The sequence below is a fragment of the Opisthocomus hoazin genome, chromosome 4 (assembly GCF_030867145.1).
Source record: "Opisthocomus hoazin isolate bOpiHoa1 chromosome 4, bOpiHoa1.hap1, whole genome shotgun sequence".
Classification (NCBI taxonomy): domain Eukaryota; kingdom Metazoa; phylum Chordata; class Aves; order Opisthocomiformes; family Opisthocomidae; genus Opisthocomus; species Opisthocomus hoazin.
In genome coordinates this window covers 42,485,922-42,508,055 of record NC_134417.1, presented here as the reverse complement: position 1 = coordinate 42,508,055, position 22,134 = coordinate 42,485,922, and the positions used below count along the sequence as shown (strand labels likewise).

The window sequence follows — 22,134 nt, the reverse complement described above, 5'->3', positions numbered from 1 at the left end:
TAGTAAGCTACATCAGGTAACCTTCAGATCACCATTCAAGGCACATTTTTTTCTGTTTCTGTCTTTTGCTTTGGGGTTTTGAAAACAGCATACATAATTCATGTAGCAGGTGCAATTTTTTGTTGTTGTTGTGCTAAAATATGATGTGTAGTAGTAATCAGTAAATTAAAAAAAAACACTGGAAATGAAGTGGCCGTGGTGGGAAGTCAAAATATGTGGATATTCTTAGTAGATAAGGTAGACATTAAATGCTGCAGTTGTATGCTACTACTGCCATTGAGTGCTCTCTCTACTTATTTTTCCTGTGTCATGTGCTGATGGGCACCTCAATCAATCAGAAGGTTAACTGGAACTGGAGGCATCATGTAATAGAGTTGCAACCTTACGTTAGCCACAAATGTAAAGGCACATGCTTAAAAGTAACAGCAAGAAAGCAGAGAAATGGATCACAGCCTAAGTTGCTTTTCAGTTGCTCAGGGAGGCAAACCAGTTTTACAGTATTAATTAACATTTCAGGGCATGCTATATCTACATAGCAGGAGACTGTATGTGTGTATGTGTGTGGGAGGTGTAATTTCACCACAGAAAGAAATAAATAAAAAACCGTTCATTTTCTGAAAATTAAGATTTTACTTCTGTGGTACAATAAAACGTGAAAAGCATGTTTTCACTATCAAATTAAGAATTTGGGTATTTTGGCAAACAGCATTAGGAAAGTGCAGCATTAAAACAGGCGAGGAGGAACACGAAGTGTACGTGCATGTTGCTCTCTCCTTCTGTTGTTAATTGCCTCTCCATATCTCTGGAAATCAAGCTCTCCCTCCTCTATTTCATATGCAAGGAAGATGCCAGGAAAAGTTGCCTGGCCCTTTCCTCCTCACTCCACAGATACAAACACTGAAGCCCATGGTGGGGCTCCTCCTTCAACACATCGAGCTTAGGATTCTCAGTGAAGCCTCCCTCGTGCAGATCTTTATCGCCCTGCTCGTTGCCGGTCTCTTTTGCACATTGCTCCGTCACACCCCAACCACATGGCCACGGATGCCAACCTCAGCCCCTTCATGCTGAGATTTCTCTTCCCAGTGCCTCCCCCGACATGTGGCACCTATGTAACGGCAAGGTTCACACAACTGCTCCCCTCTTCCCAGCATCTTTCTTCATAGGTCTCTTCTAGATGCACCATCTGTTTTGTGGAGAGGTTGTGGACAGACAAAGAAGTATATCTGTGATGCAAAAATACCATGAAATCTTTAAAATACTTGATTACCATTTAATGTACAGTAACCACCTTGCCACATTTGTTTGCATGCAAATCTTTTTGTGTGTGTGCGTGCTTTTGAGCCCTAAACTTGCATTTCACTATGCCAGGATAGAGATATACAACATAAAAAAATATTTTGTAGGTGCTCCTAGTGGAGGAGGTTGATATTTTAGCATCTGACCATTGTAATGATCCCACTTAGGCAAATAAAAGGAATTTGGCATGGACTGAAAAAAACTGTGACTAAGAAAACATCAGTAACAACGAGCAGTTGAAAGCAGTTAGGAAGGAAATACGTCTTGCTGGAAAAAGAAGAAAAAAAAAAAAAGCAGCTAACTTTCCAAGGAGACTTAGGTAAATAATAAAACTAAATGGTGAACAGAATAAGTACTAAATAAGATGCCTGAAGAGAAATCCTGGTATCAGCAGCAATTACACTTTTTAATATGTTATTTGTAAGATACTGGAGATGATTAGGATAGGTGTCTGATTATATATTCTGTTTATAATTAAGCCTTTATTTGATATAATTTTAAAGCCAGAGAATAACAGAAACTGAAGAACACAGCAGCGGTTTTTTTGTAGAAGTCTGTTCTTTGTGAATCTCTGTGGCCAACTGTGTATTGATGCCTACAGTTCTGTTCTTGCAGAAATCATCAATCAGTCATTGTGACAGAACGCTGAATGTACTTCAGCCTTACACTCTTATGTGTTATAGAAGTTAACTAACTATTCAGTAACTCAGCAGCCTTCTTGAATATAGCTTCTTTGTATTGTGTTGCTCTCATGAAGCAAAATGGAAGGAGAAAGACCCAGCTGAGATGCATAGTTCCAGATAGCTTTCCTGCATTTTTCAGGAAATATCCCAGTGAAGTGTGTTAGAAAGTGTAATGATAAAAAAATTTCATCAGCTCACGCTCTTGGGTCTGCCATTGTTTGTGGCAGATTTGGGTATAAAGCGAATTTTCCAGCTTCTTACAATTCAAAAAAAAAACCAACCCCACCACATTTCTAATTTAACTGAAAATGCATGCATACAGCTATCTATTATGTATCTCTGCGTTGGACAGATTGTGAAAAAATAGAAGTTTCAAGTTAGATTGCGTGTTTTGAATTCAGAAATCTAAACATATTCTGAAAAGTACAGGGAATGTTTTAGAGCAAAGATTGTTTAAAGACAAAGCAGTTAATTTAAAAGATATAAAAACTGTTATAATTATCTAACTCTTCTGATGTGTTGGCCTTCTTAGGACTGATGAAAGCTAAACCTCTTGTACAGTTTTCACAAATGGTGATTTTTTTCTTTAAAAGATAAATAAAAGAGGTGGCTATTAAAAAGCAGGTCCAGAGATACATCCCAATGGCATGACTCATGCTCCTGAAATTCATTCTGTGCCTGATACATCAACCTTTGCTACTCTACATAAGCCTGTAGCTTGCTTTGTATTGAAAGAGGAAATCAGACTTTTAAAGTGGGAGACAGGAGACCAGACTTTTGCGACATGCATGGCAAGACCTCCAGCTGATAGCGTTAGCAAAGATTTACCAAGAGTTTAGGAGGACTGCTGCCTGCCTGTTAGCACCGCTGAGCACAGTGTGTTTCTTGTCTCAGAGATGACATTGCACAGCCATCTGTTAGAAGCACCAGCCACGAACAGTAATCCCGCTTCTGTGCTTACTGTTCTTGGGGGTCCACAGAACCGGGGCTTCTTTCTGGATGGAGCAGATAACCGAGGGAGGCAGCTGTGCTGTGGTGCCAAACGTCTGCATGATGCCTGGGATGATATGATTAAGCAAGAGGAGGAGGGGGTGTTTCTAACTTGCGTTAGTGCATGTGTCTGTGGGTACGTGTTCACATGCATGTATACATAAGCCTTTAAATGCACACCTGTGCCAAAAGGTGTGAAAATCAGAAAGTAAACAAAGATGCATTCTTTTATCTAAAACATCACGGGGTTATTTGAAATACTCTCATTTTGGATCTCTGAACATCTCATGAGGAGGCTGCAGCCTTCACATATATCCATGACCACTCCACTGAGTTGCTGCTAACTGCCTTTGGTGAAGAATACATTCCAGTAAATCATAAAAAGGATAAAATAAATGAGTACAGATTCATGCCAGGTTTTTTTCCTAAGCTGCTTCACATGTTCCTCCAGCCTTAAGTGAAGGTTACCTGTACATACACCATGATTATACACACAAGATTTTAAAATCTCATTTAGCAATAATTAGTTTTCATGAAACAATTGAAAGCTAGCAGAGTTCTCTCAATAACTCTCTCTGGAGACAATCAATTGCTTCACTAGAGCTCAGTCTTTGCTGTGAGTTCATTTTTCTTTCATCTTTTGCCTCATGGAATGAAACAAAAAATTGAAAAATACAGAAAACTGTAATGTGAAAAAGTTACAAAGTGAACACTTCACATATAATCAGATTATATGAAAGGGTCTTGGCTTTATGTTAAGAATGTCACTGATTTCTAATTCTCCAAAACAAACTGTTTTGAGGAAGGGCTATTTTGACTATTTAACTTAAAATTGTGTTTTGTATGAAGGTTAAACTCAAATTTTGCTGCATTATCAACTTCCTTATATACAATATTAATGTATATACATAGACAAGAAAACATTTATTCCAAATATTTGGGTTGAAATTACAACATATGCCACATAATAAAATAGTAGGAGGTCTGGGAATGGATCTAAACAACTGTTCTTCAAAAAGAAAATTGCAGCTCAGTGATCTGTTAGCCTTTATCACAAAAGCAAGAGAAAGGAAGGTGGATGGCTTTGCTTGATTCAGGCTATGATCCTCTACAGCTGAGCTGCTGGTGGCTTCACGGTCACTGGGAGACCATGAAGAGCGTAGGGAAGAGCACTCAAGCTTTTGTGTGTGGTTTGTGCATACTTTCTCTCATGTTTCTTCCTTGAAATCTTTGAGACCCTTGTTTTGAAGTGGAATGTTGAAATCTTGGCAATGTCTCAAAAAATGTCTTGTTTACCAGCCAACCCTTACAGGATTATTGCATTAGCAGTAGTCAGATGGGAAAATGGACGTCAGAATGCAGGCTTATTGTCAATGTGTATTTGTGGCAAAAATCTTAATTAGGATGTCTTTAGGAATGTGATTGGGAACAGTAAAGATAAATATTGACATGTTGTTTCGTGACACATAAATGCATTTTCACCTGAAGTAACCTGTATAGAACAGGTCGTTTTATCTTAGAGAGGATTCTGTGGGGTTAGAGGGTATTTCAGAAAAGAATGACTGGTGAGGCCTCATCTGGAGTACTGTGTCCAGTTCTGGGCTCCCCACTTCAAGAAAGATGAAGAGCTACTGGAGAGAGTCCAGCGGAGGGCTACGAGGATGGTGAGGGGACTGGAGCATCTCCCCTACGAGGAGAGGTTGAGGGAACTGGGCTTGTTCAGCCTGAAGAAGAGAAGGCTGTGAGGGGACCTTATAAATGCCTACAAATATCTGAAGGGTGGGTGTCAGGAGGATGGGGCCAAGCTCTTTTCAGTGGTGCCCAGTGAAAGGACAAGGGGCAATGGGCACAAACTGAGGCACAGGAAGTTCCGTCTGAACATGAGGAAGAACTTCTTCCCTCTGAGGGTGACGGAGCCCTGGAACAGGCTGCCCAGGGAGGTTGTGGAGTCTCCTTCTCTGGAGATATTCAAGACCCGCCTGGACGTGGTCCTGTGCAGCCTACTGTAGGTGACCCTGCTTCGGCAGGGGGGTTGGACTAGATGACCCACAGAGGTCCCTTCCAACCCCTACTATTCTGTGATTCTGTGATTCTGTGACAATAAATAAAGGCATAGGAACGCTCTCATATCAAGTGAAAAACCTGATTACCTTAGAAACACAAAGACTCAGAGGTGACATAAAAGTACATAAAGCAGTGAATGGTCACAAACAGATAGATGAGGAGCCTCTGTATTGCGATGCGGGTGGAATTTACAAATGGGGATGTTTAATGTTCGAAAGGAAATGCTCTACGTCATTACATCAAAGTTCTATGGGGTATTGTTAGCAAAATTCATATAACTGAATTTTGGTCATTTATATGAATAAAGAAAAATCTCTCCAGTTTAATGCTAGGAAAAAGCTTGGGAAGAGTTATGTAAGTATTTCTTTTATTTCACGGCAGGATGAGAGGTGGGATTCTAGTAGGATCAGATTCACTATGGTGATTTCTACGTGTGTGTATGTGTGCACATCTCACAAATGCCTCTTCCTTTACAGGAAAGGCAAGTGCAGTAAAGCCACAAAATTTCCCCACACGCACACCCAAACACAGTAGACCGCAGGAAACACCTTATTTTTGTAGGCTTTTGCCTAGAGGGAGAAGAAATTTCTCAGCTGAAATTGTTCCTGACACTAGGATATAGCATGCTATAGGGACTGAAGTTACTTGCTGGCTGTAGAAGAGGCTGAACAAGAAGACCAGTATAACTTAACTTACCTCACTTATGAAATCCTTCAATCCTCCTGAGTTGGTAGACCTTGGGATTGTGACTGATTGCATCTATGTAACACACAGAACTTGATTTGAACCTTCACAGACCTTCTGTGGCACCTCGGTGGCAGAGATGTACCTTTTTATTTTATTTTTTTTTAAGGTGGAACTGATCACCTGAAATGACCAAAATAACACGAAATGACTAAAATAACACAAAGGCAAAGTCACAGCTAACCAGAGAGGTGATTTTATGGCTTGATGCTGAGAGTGCGCAGTGTGCCCTGCCATGTGGCATGACGGTATGAAAAGCTCCAGAACTATCTCAGCTGTTCTTGTGCTCCATAGACTCATCAGTCCGTGGAGCACAAGAACAGCTGAGGTAGCTTTGGAGCTTTTCACCATTCAAATTCAGTGCAGTGTAGGTTCACATTCTCTATCTGGAGCACACACGGGCTCTGACATGGATCCCATAAAAGGGAACACATAGCTGGGTTTTCTCCTGGAGGAAAGCAGTTAATTCACTGCAGGATAAAGCCATCCTTTCTTCCAGCCCAGCAGAGGATGCTCTTCTGGTGTTAATGGTAGAAATGGAGTATGTTTTCTTCTACTTCACAGTCCTTTTGTACAGAAAAATAGAGAGAAAAAGAAAGGTAAAAGTTCATCGCAGGCCCTTTGCAAAAATGAACAGATGGGGGAAAAATTTCTTACGGCAGCTGATGTCAAATAATAACAACAAATACTTTCAGGAAGGCCTGAGATGCATGAGGAAAATGAACCCATTTGCCTTCTCAATGAAAATTTGTAGTCTGCATTATATCACACGAATATTATGACCCTCTTAGAATATGAGAAAGGGGAAGGTAAGACATGAGTGACTAAATGTTTCTCTTTCTCCAGAATTGCATGGAAAATGCTAGGATTTCCCGCAAGTTACAACAACCACAAAATCTTCATTTTTTCCCTTTGTTGCATTAATTGCATGGACTGTATTTATACTGCATGCATGAAATTCCAGCACATTGTTCTTTTTTGTTCTCAGATTGGTTTGTTTTCTCAGCAAGGCTTGGAGTGTTAACAGTGACTTGTCATTAATCCAAAAGTCCTTTCTAACTTCATGACTGATCTTGTCTGCCTTTGATTAAGTTATATTTTAAAACATACTTTCACTTGGACTTCTGTAATTTTTCCAGCTGCCATTTCTCGTCTCACCAGCTTGCTGAGGCCATTACAAATGTTTCTCTGAAGTCATATCACATATCTAAAAAGCAAAACAAGAGAGAGTCTAATTACCTGAGGGAATAATCCTAGAACAACACCTACTGCTGAGTATCAAATAATAGTTTAGTAGTACTCCAGAACAATAAATTAATGTATTCTTCTGTTCCTAGGACTCCTATGTGCAGGACATCACTGGGAGAGCTGGAACTTGAAGTTTCTGATTCCAGAATCTGGGGTTTGTTTGTAAAACAGATAGTTCTCAGTACTGACCTGAAAAAAATAGCTATTGTGCCTCCAAAGCAAGCTGCTATAAACAAACATTTTTACCTCACAGTGCACCTCCATGGACATAGTGCTTTACTGTTGGAATCGAGCAATTGTTTTGGCCTGTAATCCATTGCTTTTCTTTCTTTTATTTTTCCTTCTGGCTCTCAAAGAGGCCAGCGGTGACATCTGTTAGAGTTAAGATACACGGCAACAACTTTTCTGATACGGGAGCTCTGTAGCGTATTGGCTATGCAGAAGTGAGGAGGCAGGCTTTTCTGTCTACATGATCTATAACACTATGCTGCTAATTCAAGAAGAGTGAACTATTTTTAGAGGTTACCAAATGACTTAGAATAAAGAAGCAATTGTATAACAGATGCAAAACTGAACATTCACATTATCTGGTTGTTAAAAACTGGAAGAAATCAACCTAATTTCAGTTCAGCTGGAGCGAGTAGACTTCTTTAACAGCACCCCAAGTTAATTTAAAGCGTGTTCCTGAATATAGAACCTTTGCCATCATGAGCTTCAGAGGCTTTAAAAAACAAACAATCCCTTCCCCCCCTTCTGATGACAAATATGAATTTTAGTGCAAGAGATTTATGCCAGTGTTTGATGTTGACTGCATTGCACCTAGAGTTTTAAATCCCATTAGAAACTGCTTATCTTATTAAATGAGGAGTTTAATAGTATGCTTGGATAGTCAACAGCCAAAACAAGATCAGCAGTGTTTTCACAGAGTAGGAAAAATGATTAAAATGATGATGACTGAGTATGTACTAAGTGTCAGCTCTGTCAGGATCATGGGCTTGAGATTTAAGTTTTAATATAATATTTCTCAAACCTTATTGATTGTCACTGCTTAAAATTCACAGTTTCCCCTCATAATGCTTCAGGAACACTGAAAATGTCACTACAAAATCAACACCCGTAAAGTTTTGCTTTTGAGTTAAAAAAAAATTACTTCAGCGTTTACTCTAAAAAACTGAGACAACATAACAGCCTTAATATTTCAGCAGCTTTCTATGGCATTTTATCAGGTGTACTGCAGGAGGTTAAGACAGAAGTCTTTCATTACATAACAGGAAATAAGAGATGTTTAAAACTTCGCCAATGTTGTATAATACTTCTGTAAGGATGGGTGGTAAAAATTAAGCTCAGGTGAAATCAGTGGCATGAATTCAGCAGGGCTTTGATTTCACCCCAGCTGCCAAAATTCTACTTTCTTCTACCAGATGCTGGCTTTAGAGGAAATATTGGTAGTGAAGGGACTCTTACCATATTGTAAGATAGGGTAACCTGTTGGGAGCTAGTGTGGAACCACAGGATGGAGTCAGCAGTGGTTACCTTTGCATATTCAGCTTCGGGAAAAAAACCCACTTACACAAAATGAACTGGAAACACTGGCAGACCGAAGGAGGGCATACCCTATTTCGGCTGAGATGAGGGCTGACAGCAAATTTGCACTGGTTGAGTGAAATCACCAAGGGAGGTGGAAATTTTTCTGCTGTGTTGGATTTTTCAGGTTAATGTGGTGGAGCTCCTCACTGCTTCTGTGCTAGAGGCTAGGTGTTAGAGAAGCTAAAGCTTGCAGGGCTGTGGGGAAGGAACAGAGCTGTGACAGTTACTAGAGCCGATCTTGGTGTGTCTTTCTTTTATTTGTGATACCTAAGTACAGAGAAAACTCTGCTAGTGAAAGGGAAACAAATTCACTTCCACTGCATTTTTTTCTACTTGGCTTTCCAACTCTAATGAATGAGAATTCATCTGGAGAAACACTAATTGGATTTGACACCACAAACACAGCAGTAATGGAAGCAGGTTTCTCAGCTAGGCAATCTGATGATCTAACAACCCGTCTCAATGAGATTAGCTAGTTTAAGGTCTTGTGACATTATTCATTAGTTTTCTAACACACTAGTCTTTACAGTATACTTCCCAATTTCATGTTGTATCTCCTTGTCTAGCTATGGGCTCTGTTCTTTTATACCCAAGATAATGCTTCTTGTTAATTCATTGACAATAAGCAGCAGAAAAATACAGCACTCCCTGGCACTTTACCCTTCTCACAGTATCTCTCCGGATCGTTGTTTCACATCGATGTCATTTTATTGTCAGTGGCAAGGTGACCAGATGAGTTGATCAAGAAGATAACAGTAAGTATTTATAAACGGATATCTGGAAATTTGTCGATGCTGAAATTAGTTTAAGGAGAACCGATCAAATATTATTGTATTTTCAGGAATGGTCAAACTGCAGGAGTGTAACCGTTGATTGCCCAGAGGAAGTGCCAAAATTCTGTGATTACCAAGTTCTTTGCTCATGCCAGCATAGGAATTTGAAAAAGGCAAAAGGGTCAGAATAGCTGCAGTTCCCTGCTACATACATGAGCATGGCAAGAAAAGAATAATGTATGTGTCTGTAATGCTGTAATACTGGACATGTTTAGGCAGCGTTAGGATTGCAGCAAAGCATCTTTTGTACACTATCAGACTTTAAAATCCTCTACAATTCTCCTTGTGATTACTCTTACTGCTTTTTGTGATAATTCCTTATCAGTGTGAAAATTTCTTATTATTCAAAGTTAAGTATGTGGTTTTCACATCAGCCCAAAATAAAACTTAGTTGCTATCATAGAATAACTGCATTTATCTGAAAGGGCAAATATGAGCTTCAGTTGCAGGGACAGAGGTGTTGCAGAGAGAAAATGTGCTGTGCTACACCTTTGCTCATCTCAAAATTGTGATGTAGAAGAAAAGTTGTTTCATATGCATAAATAAAAATCAACAAATTAAATGCTTCTAACAGTATGTTTTGTCTTGGCAGTTTCACACTTTTTTTTTCATAATGAATCATATTGTGAGTGTAAATATCAATACCTTTCTTTCAAGAATTAAAAGTTTCAACCACTATCTTTTGTGATTCAATGTGCAAATGAACACTTTGAGTATCATAGGAAAAGCTATTCACAAGTGGAGCATTTCTCAATTTGGAAATACTTTGTCCTATACTGTTTTATTTAGGCTATACCTATAAATAGAAATCAGCTGCCAAGAAATTATTTTACTGTGCTAAATCATACTGTTTCGTTTTGCTACCCAGCTAATCCTAGTAAGGCTAAAAAATGGTTAATAGACAATCTGTAAGATCTTATCAGATGACATTTGCAAATCCTGCAGTCATATTAGTCATTAGCCATGGCAATATTCTGCCATAAGGCAATGAGTCAGACAATTGATTAGAGAACCTCATCATGATATACCCTCTGGCATGAATATGGAGAGAGGGAAAAGGAGAAAGCAGAGTGCATGGGACACAGGACAGGAACACGGAGGAATAGAAGGGCAAAGAAAATCTGAGGGGGAGCTTATTTTTTAGAGGTGAAGGGTAATGGAGGTAGTGGAGAAGAGGCAGACAGCATAAATCATGAATCTTGAGGACTAACAAGGTGTGCTACCCTCACGCTTTGTGAGTGAAATCCAATGTCATTGGAAAAATCTAATTTTTCTTGTCCTCTTAGCATGGCATCTTGCTCTAGACATGAGGCAGCTGTTCGTCACCTTCCTCACAGGTGTTCAGTGCAAGTTTTGCAGAAGACTGGCAGTGAAACACTGTCTGTTTTTAATTCTGCCAATTTTCTCAAATGGATGCGTGGATATGTAGCTTTACCAGCTATCATAATGCTTGCTGAGGAGCGTCAGCAAAACAACCAGGAGTGCACAAAAGCTGACAAAAGGCCTACAGGGAACCCTGGAGAAATGCTCACCCTTGAAAAAATTGCTGGGTACTGCAATTAAAAGGAAAGAGCTCTGCTATTTAGGGGTTTGTGATGCTTTTACTGGTGGCCATGCTACGACTCCCCTGCTGCTGTTTTGGAAATAAGCACACTACTTTTGGCTGTGATGCTCAGGTGCGCAAGGCTGGGTGCCTGCCCCATCCCTGCAGTCAGTCTTAAAAGCTGCCAGCTCCTGGCAGGAGAAAGGCAGGACACAGAAAATACAAGTATTGTACAAATAGTAGGAATGATAGATGCAAGAAGAAATCATTTGTACAGCTAAGATTTTACTGCAGCACCTATTTTTTTCAAAATTTACTCCCTAATGTGTGCCTTTCTCCATAGCAAGGTATGACAACTTAAGGACCTTATTTGCAGTATTTCCAAATGTCTGGGTATGTCTTGATTTGTCTTGAATCAAATTCATCTAGGTCATCAAGTGATGCACAGATCTATCAAAAATTGGTGAGCTTTGTAATTTTGCTCCTGCAGATTTAGTACCATTTGTCCGATATACTTGTATGATAAGCAGTCAGAGACAGTTGTGGGTTTAATGCAGAGGAGCTATTCGTAAGCTGTTCTCCATGAAGGCACTACCTTTTATGGGGTTCACTGGCTTTCTTGGTCTGCAAGGCTCATCTCTTTTCTTAGGCATTTCAGGAAAGAGGTTCCCAGTTTTGTTTGTGTTTATAGGAAAGTGATTATAGTTATAATACACAGAAAAGCTGATCTGCTGGGGGGGGGGGGGGGTGTTGGCTTATTTTCCAAGTATTCTTATTTGTATGAAAATACTCTGCCTGTGATAAACATTTACTCTACTTTAAATCAAAATGAATAATTTATTGGTTGTGCTTTTAAAAACTGTGTTAATCAATACCAAACATTTCAAAAGAATACATACAGATGATATTATTGGCAAACGAGATTGCTGCTGAGATCAATGTAAAGTTCCCATCATCTTCAATGAAACTATTTTCAGACTGGGATGTAGGATGTTACATTTTTACAGCCTTCGATTAGCTAAACTTATAATGATGGATTGTCCTTTTGCAACAATTACAAGCCATAAGAAATATCAGAAGAAACAGGCGTGAAGAATAAATAAAGGCACTAGAAGATGGGTTGAATTGCTCAAAGTTATCCATTAAATAAAAGGTAGGATTGGGATCAGAGCCCTGATATTTGAAGTCAAGACCTGGCTTCTGCTTAAGAGTGTTGCTTCACGTGCAGCTTTCCCAGGTGATGCATGGCTCGTCTTTCTTGGGCAGTGGAGATCTCATATAGTGTGTAACAACAAAATCAATTGTAAGAACAAGCTTCAGCAGATTACTCCCCACTGCCACTAATTACTTTTCGTAGTGGCATCTCGCTTTTCTCTCTGCTCTATCCCCAGGCTTATGAAACGCTTCCCCTTCCTGTCATTTACTTCTGCGAGCCATGAAGCTCTCCTGACTTTGACAGAAAAGACAGGGAGAAGACTTCATGCCTCACACTCATATAAGCAGTGGATCACAGGGCCATGTAATAGAGTTACAGATTTGAAACAAGACTCCTGTTCGCCATGCCTCTCTCACTTCAAGTTGTTTAATAAGTCTTTTCTTCTTCATACAGAATCTTGGAGGGCCTGTGTCTAACTGCTCTTTGGGGGAATGTGGTGATATAAACACATTTAATTATCTCAAACAGCTAGAATTTCATGACATAAATATTACAACAAACAAAAATATTGTTGAAAGCTACGTAGCATAAGGATGATGCCATAAGTCATTAAAATACATTTATCTTTTAATTGTCATATTAATCAGTTGATCCTGTGGGCTGTAAACTTATCACGAGTTTGGTGTGCATTAGGAATAGGCCATAAAATTGTAACTACAAACCCTCATGCCACATACGAAACTGTGACTAATTTTACCTATTCTGACATTACTATCAACCTTCTCCAGTTGTTTTAATATCTGAAGATTAGCTCGACTGTTTTATTATGCTTGTGTTATACTCTGTGATGTCTCATCTCTTTTCTGTAAGTGCTATTACTAATAGTCAAGTGCATGAAGAAGTCCAAGGACTACACCATTTTCTTCAGAGTACAATTATTCTTGGATAACACTGGAAAATGATGAATGTGTCTAAACACGGAAACTATTTTACATGGAAACAATCGCCAAGATTAACGGCTACTCTGGTTCATTATTCACTGTATTTTAAGGAAGATTATCTGCAAAATAAACCATCAACAAATCAAACAGAGGTCAGGGTCATGGTCCAATCTTTCAAGAGCATATTGGACATGTCTTATGCTGTTCAAAGGACTTTTTGTGTACATGCATTCAACTGACTCTCAACAGGATTATTCTGAAATTTCTTGATGGGCATGTAGATGTGACCAAGGAGCATAATCTGGTCCCTTGTGAAAGCCTGACACACTCTGCCCAAAATGTAAGGAGGCTTTGAATGTAAGCTTACATATCCTGTAGATATCTTTGTCCAGTACTCTTGACCCTAGAGTCAGCAACAAAAGATGAACAACAGCAATAGCCACAGGAAGCAGATGAATCCTGAGAAAAATGGATTTCGGGAGCAGTCTGTATATTCACACAGAGCAATTATACAATATCTCAGGGCAAATGATGAGTCCCCGAACCACATGTTGTTTAAAGCTGGAATAGCATAGAAGTTGCCAGTTTTTTTGAATGCCAAGCAAAGGAACTTTATTAGAATCGGAAAGGGAATGTTATTGAGACCTATTCTCTTTCTGCACCTGTCCCTCTTTCTTCCCGCTCTGCTATTTATTAAATTTCTGCCAAGAGCCTGCCTGGCTTCTAGCTACAGATGTAAAGAAATGTTAGAAGTGTTGTATACTTTTTGCTTCATAATGTACTCCTAACAACTTTTTGTAAGAGACACAGCATGCAAAACCACATCAAACAGAATGAAAGGACCAATCTTTGATTCTTTCAAGGTTTATTTTTTTTTTTAACTACAGAACATTCTCTGGTGTTAGGGAGCTTCACAATTCAGACGACTGAAATGCTGATGAGTAGCAGTCTTGGAATGAGATCTTAACTGAAGGTAGTAGGATGATCAAATAGTTTACTCTGTGGGCCTTGGATCAGGCCCTGAGAAACTTTTTAAGTTGTTTGTTCTGTAGGACTGCATAGTTGCCATAATCATCAAGCAGTATTCAAAAGCAGACCAAAGTATGGTTATCATCTCTCAGAATTTTCCCAAGGCTGAAGCTACACTGTATCGTAGTGTTGTACTGAACTTTCAGGGAATTATTTAATTTAATATGCTTCCGGGATTTTCTGTGACACTGGAAAATGATTAGACATTAAAAGCATATAGTATTAAAATGAAAACAAACCCAATTTGAAAGAGAACAGGCTCTTCTGACAACAAAACCAATTTTCTTATCTGTTCCAGAGCAGATCAGCAGTAGGAGTCAGTATAAAGGCAACACATTGGTAAATGGCTGTGGCAAATGGATCTTCATCTTTCTAGGTGTCCCATGCTTATATGAAGGAAATATGTCATACGTAACTGGCTATCCATTGATTCAGTTGTGACAGGATGTGCTTTTGTCCCATTTGGGACTATATCCCTATTTGGATTATGTATATATTTTCATAGATATTGGCTCCTGCTTTTCTAACAGAGGAGAGGCATAAAAGCGAACATCCCTTGGAATGGCAGGAAATAAATTTTTTATATGCACAGGTTCCCCGTAATCTTAAGGTCAAGTTTACTAGCCAGCAAATGGGGTAAGAGTCGCCACACCTTTTAATTAACCCATTTTTTCCCCCCATGGCTGTCAGTAAATTTACATCTGGCCGTGGGAATCCAATTTCTGTTGGCAGCACAGGCTTTGAGACATGTACAGCTTGTGCAGACTGCAGCCTGTATCAGTGCTTAAATACTGAGCTCTGAATTTCATTGCCAGGCTGTTCAGTGCCCCCACAATGTCTTTCAGAGTCTTCTAGGCTCTCGTTTATTGTATTACCTTTGTCAGTCTGAAGTGCAGTAATTTATATTTGTCACAACTGCCCTTCATCTGGTGTGGTGCAACCTTGGGTTTTTTTGTCTTGTCCTTTTTATCAGTGGAGGAGTCCAGTATTTTGAATAATTAAAACCACATAAATAGTTGATCTTGGTGATACAGCTTACAGCACTAAGATGTCTTATGTAAAAGCCATGTATTTTTACTTCTACTGTCTCATTTGCTTGAACTAGATGAAAAAATTGTTGTCATGAAAAATTAAAGATGATAATAATAGGCATTATTATCCTGTTTACTACATGCTGCTAACATAGAGAGATTTAGATTTCTCCTGAGGAATGGTTTGATGTATATTTGTTTTCAATTAAATTTGCATATGCCGCTTTAAAGAGAGAGATACTCTATTTATCTCTCTATTTGCTTTCACTGAGGAGGGAATAAAAGTTCCATACTTCTCCCCCTTCGCTGCATCACTGCAGGAGAGCCCTGCATTGTGCATCATAAAGAGATTGGAAAGCTGGGTAATTAATCATGAGCTTTTATGTAATAGAAAGTTTAAAATTCATTAGCTTTATATCGGAGTTAGTGTTATGAGGGAGAACATGTTGTGAATGAGAGGGAGAGCCTTATAATTAAGGAAGTGTGTAAATAATAATGAAAGTCATTAGTGCCATTCAGATTGTAAGAATGTCATAATGTAATTGGAGCATTAAAGTGAAATTTGCGATAACAAACATTAACGATACAAAAGAGAAAAAATGTGGTTATCTTTAGTTTGACAGATAATGTCAGCTTTCTTGCAGGGCCCAGATGGTGCACAGGAAAATGTTATGAACAGTTTTATTTTAATATTTTTGTGATGTGATATTTAGGAATACAATGTCACAAACACACAAGGAGGTTTGCATTTGTGAACCAATAGTGCCTTGCAGAGTACGGAGTCCAATGCTGAACGACCGAAACAATAGATAGGGAAAGTCTTGTCATTGATGCAAGCGTGTTGTTGCAATAAAGGTGAGGTGCTGTGTAGCACGGTGTTACGAGGCTGTTCAGTTTTCTGTCTGTCTCTCTCTCTGGATATGCACTTTGAATCTTTCTTTCTTAAAAAAAAAAAAAAGAAGAAGAAGAGAGGAGGAGGGAGAAAAGGAAGAAAATGATTTAACAATTATGCGGGAAATTATATGATGCTAAAATTGTACCATGTTCTGCTCTTTCAGTGAAGGGACTTTCTACAGTATTGCGCATTGCAAAGGCTGTAATTTTAGGGCGTGAAAAAATGTAGATTCCAAACAAAGGAAAATTTAAATATGTCTAGCGGATAAGGCAAGGTGAAACACAAAAGAAGGCAGCTGGAGAAAATTTGGGGGAACTGTATTATTTTAAGGGCAGTGACGGAAAAATAACTATGCTTAAGACTCCAAGATCTGAAAGGTCCAAGACCTTAAAGTGCTGGAAGCTGAACTATCTGTCTTTGCATTCTGCCCATGAAGTAGAGCGTTGTGGGATTTCATGCTGCCCCCATCACTTCATGATGAATAGACTTAATTTTTACATAAGCAGTCATCCATTCTTTCCTGTCTCTTTTCTGCAGCTCACTAGCCAACAAAAATTGCAAATCGAAAGTTGTTTCCAAAGCGCCCAAGAGAATCACTGCAAATAATTGCTAAACTGATGCTAATCAAACTCGTCTTCTGCTAAGAGTCTTAGGAAACGAACAGTGGTCCCAAATGGGTGAAAGTGGAGAGGTGAGGGTGTGCTGGAAAGCAGTATGCTCTGCCCACAGGTCAGGGGCATGTGCTAAGGCTGTAACGGTGGTCAGATGGGGGGGAATAAAGAGCCCCTTGGGCCAGTGCGACATAGCAATCCCTGCTGTCTTAGAAGTGGTGACCTCCGTAGGATTTTAAGCCATAGCTCCTTGGAAAAGCCACTAAGACTCCCCAGTTGCATGACAAAGGCCACATTTTTGCTCGTTATATCCACACTGATAGAACTTGAGAGGGTGTTCGAATGACATCTAGCAGGAGTTACTCTCTGCTTACTGTAGGGCAGCTGCTACTGCTGGGATCTTTGGGCAGGACAGTCCAACGTAGAGTAACACTGTCTGTGCTAAATTGTGGTTCTGTCTGTGCCTTTTCTGGTCATTTTTACTGAGCATAAACAAAACTAATGTGATGATACGCAAGCTGTAAGAAGAGGCTGTCAGATACATTGCCTCCAGTAGTTTGTAAAGGGCTGTTTTTGGAAAGTGTGATTTAGCACGGTTGCAGTCTTTGTTTTGTTTTTTTTCTTTTTTTTTTTTCCCCCCCGGGTTGCTTCTCTTCTTTGGCATATCTGCACACTGTTTTGCACATAAAGCACAATGAGGCCTTAAAGGGGGCAACTACTTCTTCTCACGTGGATTGCGAGGGGAACTGATCTGCCAGCAAATCATGCTATGCTCTTAACTACCTGTATTGTGGAGAATCTCCACATCTCCTCTTGAGCAGCGTTCATGACCAATGTTTGTTGTTTGCTGCTTCTCTAACTGAACGGGTTAGTAAAGCTGGGGAAAGGGGGGCAAGCACAGATGGCCTCTGTTTTACAGAATAAGAAGTAGCCTTCCTTTTCTTTACCTTCAGTGCAGTTCCAACCTTTGTATCAATTTGTGTATAAGATTACAAATTTTGAGAATTAGTCTGTGATCACAGAATCACAGAATCACAGAATGGTAGGGGTTGGAAGGGACCTCTGTGGGTCATCTAGTCCAACCCTCCTGCCGAAGCAGGGTCACCTACAGCAGGCTGCACAGGACCTTGTCCAGGCAGGTCTTGAATATCTCCAGAGAAGGAGACTCCACCACCTCCCTGGGCAGCCTGTTCCAGGGCTCCGTCACCCTCAGAGGGAAGAAATTCTTTCTCATATTCAGACGGAACTTCCTGTGCCCCTTGTCCTGTCACTGGGCACCACTGAAAAGAGCTTGGCCCCATCCTCCTGACACCCACCCTTCAGATATTTGTAAGCATTTATAAGGTCCCCTCTCAGCCTTCTCTTCTTCAGGCTGAACAAGCCCAGCTCCCTCAGCCTCTCCTCGTAGGGGAGATGTTCCAGTCCCCTCACCATCCTTGTAGCCTTGCGCTGGACTCTCTCCAGTAGCTCTTCATCTTTCTTGAACTGGGGAGCCCAGAACTGGACAGAGTACTCCAGATGAGGCCTCACTAGGGCAGTGTAGAGGGGAAGGAGAACCTCCCTTGACCTGCTGGCCACACTCCTCCTAATGGACCCCAGAATGCCACTGGCCTTCTTGGCAGCCAGGGCACACTGCTGGCTCATGGTTAACCTGTCGTCCACCAGGACACCCAGGTCCCTCTCCGCACAGCTGATCTCCAGCAGGTCCTCCCCAAGCCTGTACTGGTACATGGGGTTGTTCCTCCCCATGTGCAGGACCCTGCATTTGCCTTTGTTGAACCTCATCAGGTTCCTCTCTGCCCAGCTTTCCAGCCTGTCCAGGTCACGCTGAATGGCAGCACAGCCTTCTGGTGTATCTACCACACCTCCCAGTTTGGTGTCATCAGCAAACTTGCTGAGGGTACACTCTAACTCTTCATCCAGGTCGCTGATGAAGAAGTTGAACAAGGCTGGGCCCAGTACTGACCCCTGGGGGACACCCCTAGTTACCGGCCTCCAACTAGACTGTGGCTTCCCGGCCAGTGTGAGCCTCAGAGCATACTGCAGTGAAGTAGGGCGGGCAGCAGGAAAGTAACCCATCCAACTCACGCAGATGCTGTGGCCAGGAACCTTTCTAGAGATTCTGATGCGGGAAGTTAAACATTATTCTTAAAAAATTTTAAGGAACAACTGAAAAATGGTACCTGGGTGAAGAGTATCAACATACTTGTGTAGTATCAAGTTATTCGTGAAAAATACCTGCAAGGTAGGTCTGGGCCTGATGTCAACAGGAGCCTTCTCTTAAACTGTTATGTTCAAAATATGCATTTCAGAGAAGAGTAGATGTTCTAGAAATGAAAGTTAACAAGGCAACACATTCAGGGGAATTTCAAAGGGAGAAACTGATCGTTGGTGAGTACTCTGGCTTACAGGGCACAGCAAGTCTTCTTCACCTCCACATCATGTGCCAACTTCATTCTCTGGGTTTTCGTATGGTATTTGATCTACACAGCAGCACTTCTTATATACCAGACATTGCATTGGGTCGCATCTATGTGCCCTGACTGAAATACAGAACAGAGATCTGCTGAACATTACCAAGACCCAGAGTCCTCACTACATGAAATAAATAGCTGAACTGAAATAACTCACAGCCTGTATGACTGTTCTCTGCCTACTTACAGCTGAGATGACGGTCTTCTCTAAAATATACTGGTGTTGCTTTTGACTGGTAAACCAAGCCTACAACTCCATAAGCATGGTTTACGCTATTCTTAATATTGCTCTAGTGGCATTTCTAGAAGGTAAATGGGCATTCTTCTCGAGATTTTTTTTTCCTTTTTGCCTTCTCTGTCCTTTCATGGATCCACTTGCCCACCCATGAAGTTCCCTAGTCCGACGGCTTCCCTTCTGCCAGGACACCTTAAGGGCAGATGCCAGTCTAGTGATGGTTTAGCGGTGAGAGAGGCACCAGGTACTTTTGAAAGCATGTATTACCCACGTCTTATTGTGGTAGCTGAAACCTTGTGTATTCTCTAGGTGTGCTGGGAGGAAAGCTATGCTTTTATACTTTGCTTAAGACAAAGGGCGGCAATAAAGACTTTTCTTGATAAGATCTTGATGGGAAACTGCTTTGTGCTGGTGAAGCTGTTTGTGATTCTTACGGCTCCTATGCTGAGGACTGTAACTACCCTCCCGCAGATGCTGTGTTTGTCATATGTCTCCTTAGAGCCACTCATACTTGTGAGCCAAGCAGTTCCTGGGCTCTCAGGTGACCCTGAGCTGTTGGATTATTAAAGCTCATAAATCCTGTTGAAAGACTTTGGAATTCCCTCAGCCTGATTTCTTCCCTACAGTACTCCAATATGTGTAGGTAGTGCACATTCCCCACAATGAATCACATATCTCAAGATAACCAACTCATTGCATTCTCTCCCTAGGACTCTCCCTCCTCCTCTTTTTCTCACCATTTTCTTTCTGGCCCATCCTAACACCACAGCTCACAACATTCTTGCTGACTCTCTCTTCTTACTGCTCTGTCTCTACTCACCACTGCCTGTTTTGCCTCTTTGCCCTAACATGCATGCTGCGCATATATATCACAAAAAATACCGTGATGCTAAGTCCCTACATCAGAGATGTGCTAATGTCCAGAAAAACTGAGCTGCCGGCTGCCTGAATTTCTCAACCTGTCATAGCTCTTTGAATGTTGTCTGCAATATGACTGAGTCAGAAGAATACCAGGCTAAGCCCTCTGTGTGGCCTCCGGCTTACTTTGGATCACCCTTTTGAGTTGCCAGCCCATGAAACAGTCCACTGTCCCTCCAACACTGTCACCTGGAAGTCCCCCGGTCCTCCTGCCTATAAACATAAATTAAGGAAAAGGTTGCAACAAGAGAGACCGTTTGCACCAATGCTAGCTGTCAAAGCTAGAGTTCAAATTCCTGCTCATTTTCTCTTGAAAAGCTCAGCAGGAACTGCAGTTTCTGGGCTTAGGGGGGATTAGATGACTTTTTTTTTGTGGGGTGAGGAACTCCACACTGGAATATTCTTTCCAAGATACACAGATATGGCACATCAAACACTTTGGGATTTCTAAAAGAAACTAAGAGGGAATTTGAAATGTCAAACACAAAGAAATGGTGCTTTGCTTTCAGTGGGAAAAAAATACCTTCCTCAGCCCCTCTAGCAACAGATTATATTTTTAAAGGGTTGTTCATTGATCTTCCTCCAAAGAGAGAGTCTTAGATTTAGGTACCTGATCTTAATCCTAATGAAGTGCATTGCAAAATTCTCACTGACTTCAGTGGGAACAGCATAAAGCTTCATTTTTTTATCAAGTCTGAGCTACCAGTACAAGCTGTACGCAAATTGCTTGGTTAATTGTCCTTTACTTGTGATGTTGTAGCTGGAATAAATATTTCAGATCTTCCTGGGAAGTGTTTGAAACTAGAGCAGTTTGGCTATCTTTACATATTATAAAGTGTCATTTTAAATAGAATCACAGTATTTTTAAGTCCATCTGCAAATTATGCATGATTAATTTGTTTGTAACACGTAGGACATAAAAACAGAAAAAAGTTTAAAAATAAAAAAAAAAACCTAAGACATCTCTTTTACAGAAGATTATGATAAAATACATCAACAGTTATCTTATCATACTATTGTGCCTCAATCTGAATCATTCCATAACTCCAAAACACAACAGACTTTATGTGCTAGCTTTGTTTCACTGAAAAATGACTAGAGGCAGAAAAAATACGCAACCAGTCATGCAAGCTATTACTAATATGTTAAGTAATGTTGCATGCCTTCTATTACAGGAACCTCCTGTGATCGCAGAAGTGCATGAAGCTCTGCATGTTTGTCTGACACCACATACGTCCAATCTGATGTCTTTTTTTGAGAGCTCACTAAGGTTTTTGTAATTTCTAAGTGAAATTGGGAGAACATAGTTGGAAAGCGTGCGCGCAGCGAACAAATAATATAATCTGTTGTCATGCTTCAAATACACCTTGAGCTGAAGCTTTTGGTGTTACCTATTGGAATTTTGTGCATTAATAGCACACATACGCTTCACTGCTGTAGGGTGGTCCTGTTGTGCAAGGGCACTCTGCAAGACCAGAGTCCTAGAAAGCATGCACTGGAGGTTAATTAAATGCTTAATTCAAGAAAGTATTTGGAGAGTAGGTCTTGTCTTTTTTTTTTTCGATTACCTCCAATGTCTGGCTACACAACAGACAGAAAAAGGTGTCTGAGGTCCTGAAGAGTTTATCAAATTCTGCCTCTGCTTAAACACACAGCTTCTGCTGACTTCCATGAGGCTTAAATGCACAGTTACCCATGTGCATGTTTACAAATCAGCACAGGCAGCAGCAAACCACTCTCATGGTTTCTCGCCTCTTAGACACTCTGATTGAGCAATGATTGTGATTTTTCCTTCTGCAAAGAAAAGTCCTGAAGAGGGAATGTAGGATGTATATTCTATGAGATTCATATCTGAC

At 40.4% G+C, this 22,134-nt stretch overlaps 1 protein-coding gene across 3 annotated transcripts in view; it reads left to right on the top strand.

Annotated features, from left to right (window-relative positions):
- ARPP21 (cAMP regulated phosphoprotein 21) overlaps positions 1-22,134 on the top strand; it is a 255,713-nt gene that overhangs the window by 90,600 nt on the left and 142,979 nt on the right. The window lies entirely within an intron of this gene.